The sequence below is a fragment of the Stegodyphus dumicola genome, chromosome 1 (genome assembly GCF_044657685.1).
Source record: "Stegodyphus dumicola isolate Sdum_Otavi_A_Nest chromosome 1, ASM4465768v1".
In the NCBI taxonomy this organism is placed as follows: Eukaryota; Metazoa; Arthropoda; class Arachnida; order Araneae; family Eresidae; genus Stegodyphus; species Stegodyphus dumicola.
The window spans coordinates 112268670-112272054 of NC_140768.1; positions in this window are offsets into that span (position 1 = coordinate 112268670).

Genomic DNA, 3385 nt, shown 5'->3' on the forward strand with positions numbered 1-3385 from the left:
ATGATGAACATGCTGGGGCCCCCTTGGGCGTTCAGCAAGTTCATCATCTTTCACATTGTCCCTTTTCCCTGAAAACCGCTTATGACATTCAAACATACGTGCACGAGACAAAGTTTCATCTCCATAAGCCTCGGTTAACATTTGAAATGTTTCCTCCGTGGCTGATTTCATGAGTTTCACAAGAAACTTGATGTTGATTCGCTGTTCGGGTTTAGCATTAGACATTTTTCCGGCAGAATGCAGTTACACATTTTCATTCAGTGACGCAGTACTACCAACTGGCATGATCGGTTAAGTCGAAACTGGCCTCATGGATAGAGGAGGTGTGTGACATGACGTCACCAAAACAGTTGTTACTAACTGCGCTCTTTTTTCAAGCTACACACTTAGCCTCGTTTTTTTTTTTTTTTTTTTTTTTTTTTGTTAGTCCAAAGGGGCCTTGTCCCTGAAGGACTATTGTTTTCGTTTTGCGATTTTGCGTTGAATCACTATAACTCTCCGTTTCACTTTTCAAACTGTTGCCACCAAATTATAGTCCTGTATTATGTTTGAAGAAATTAAATAATAAAAAATCTGCATAAATGTATGTATATTTCTCTTATTGTAATAAAACAACGGTATATAGAGCCATCGAATTTTGAATGACGTAATTCTAGTGCGAATATGGGCATGTGGAAGACCAAAATTGGAATTTATTTCATAATCGATTTCATATTTTGTAAAAATTTAACGAATTTTTGATTAACAAACTCAAGGATTTCAAAGCGAGCAATGGCAACACTCTACGGGGGGGGGAACCTTTTTATCTCCAACGCGTGAGATTGTGTATCGGAAATTCTAAAGATAGGCTCATTTTAAAATTATTTTGCGACATTGCCATTGAACTGAAATTTATGGTTTAAGTGCGAAGGAAATGGTATTTAATAAATAAAGGTAACACACAAAACGTTAGAAAAAATGCCCCTTTGGACGTAATTTAAAATCTGAAACCTTTCATATTTTTCTTAAATTTATTTTTTATATATTTATTTTTTGTCACACATCGTATTTCGTCGTTTCCGGATGGGTGAGTTAAACTGGTGGCACGACTAAGTTCATCCTTTAAAATTCGAAAGGCGTCTCTTGTTTCTTCCGTCCAGATTATTTGTTTTCTGCAGTTCCTTTTGATACCACTGAGCAATGCTGTTAAAGTTTGGTAAAAATTCACCACACCTAAAAATCGTCTTAAACTAGTGAATGACTTTGTCCCCGGAAAAATATTGACTTTATAAACTTTTGTTGAAAGCGGTTTAAGTCCTTCAGCCGACACTTCGCATCCCGGACATGCAAGTTTAAGTCTGACCGAATTAACACTTTGCCGCATTAATAACACAGACTATATTCGTTTAGCCTCTCAAGGACTACTCTCAAGGCTGTGCTCCGCCTGTTTCTTTTGGCAGTAACTGCCAAATACCGGTCCTCATTCGGCGCTGTAACAGGGATGACCTGTGCTGTAACGTCTACTCACATTACCATCATCTTGGAATCGTTGCCAAAGCCTGAAGATGACACTCTGGGAATTCCAAGTTCGTCTGATACTTGCAGTTGGGTACGCCCACATTCCAGACGGCCGATAATTCTACCACGTAAAAAATCATCCAAATGCGTCCTTTGTGTCATAACTATTCGGTTATTGCACTGAAATGCTTATAAAGCGCCTGCGAACAATTTTACTTCTTTGCCTGTATTCCTTATATATCACTCTGTTACACTCTCGTCATTGTGACGTACCATCGGTGTCATCTGGTTACTTCCTGAAATGTGCATATGATTCTTGAAGACGTGTATAGTGATTTTACAGGTGATATATTTTTTTAGAGTTCGATTTCCGCGTGACTCCGAATTATCCTTAATTTATGGACATGAGTGAATTATCAGCCTGTGTTATATTTAAAGGAGTTAGATAACAAAGAATCTGCGTGAATGCATGTATGTAAGCATTCTGAAAAACCTAGAGACATAAAATTTTGAATAACGTAGTCCTCCACCGGAACATGGGAACCTGGAGGTACGAATTTTGAATTTAGAATTTGTTTTTATTATCTGTTCCATATTTTGTAAAATTTAAATGAATTTTTGATTAACAAACTCGACGATTTCAAAGCGAGCAATGACAATACTGTACACGAATAAAACATTTGGATATCCAGCGCGCGAGACCGTCTGTCGGAAATTCTAAGGATGGGCTGTTTTTAAATATTTTGTGATTTTGCTGTTGAATCGAATTTTAGGTTGCATGAGCGCCAAGAACTTGATATTTAATAAATAAAGTAAACGCACAAAACGTTAATAATAAAAGGCAAATAAGTAAACTGTACATTGATATGATGAACTGAGAAAAGAACTGGAGGGGGGAAATAGAAAAATGCATGCCAACATTAAAAACAGGAATTGTAAACTATGCTGATTTTAAAATTTTTGTAATTTTGCTGTTGAATTGTATATGGCGTAAGTGCGAAGAAAATGATGCTTAATAATAAAGCTAAAAAGACAAAAAAGGGGGGTTGTAGGAGTGAGTGTAACAGCAGACTGATAAACTGGTACTGGTAGCTCAGCTAGAGCGTAAAAAATCTTAACAAACCCTTTTGGGCAACCGTTAAAATCTAAAACCTTTGAGACTTTTATTGATTGATTTATTTACTTATTTTCGAATTTTATTTCTGTTTCTATAATAGTACTTTGGATATATTTTTAGCAGACTGAAATAAACAGAAAAAACACTCGATAAATAAGTATCTGGAAGTGCTCAGTAACTCCGAAGATTACAGTTTTTGCTGAAGTCTATGAATCGAGAATCTAACTGATCGATCAGATCAGCGGTCGTCAACCCTTAGAACTTCACGTACCATTACATATATAATTTTATATTTGGCAGACCACTAATATGAATTATAAAAGAAAAAAGTAAATACATTTATATAATAACAATCAGCAAACTACACATATTTAGTTCACATTGAAAAATTACATGAAAAGTACAAAATTCTTAGCTCCTTGTCCAGAAAGCTTCACATTTGCATATCACTGAAAAGGAACCTCACGAAAAGCAAGAACAAATTTGCAAACGCAAAGCAATATCAATAAACTGATAGTGTTATTCCGGCAATTTTTAATTAATGTAAACATATATTAATCATAGCTTACTCAGCAATGGCGCCATGGATCAACAGTTAGACAAAACAAAAAAGGCAACTTCTAGTGATGCAGTTATAAACAAGAATGCGGATGAACCATCTGCATTCTTGTTTACAATTCCATCCATAAAAATCCATCAAGATGCCTACTGATACAGAGAAAAACTGTGTCATTAACGACTACAATAGCATATGTTTGTAATTCAAAAGGA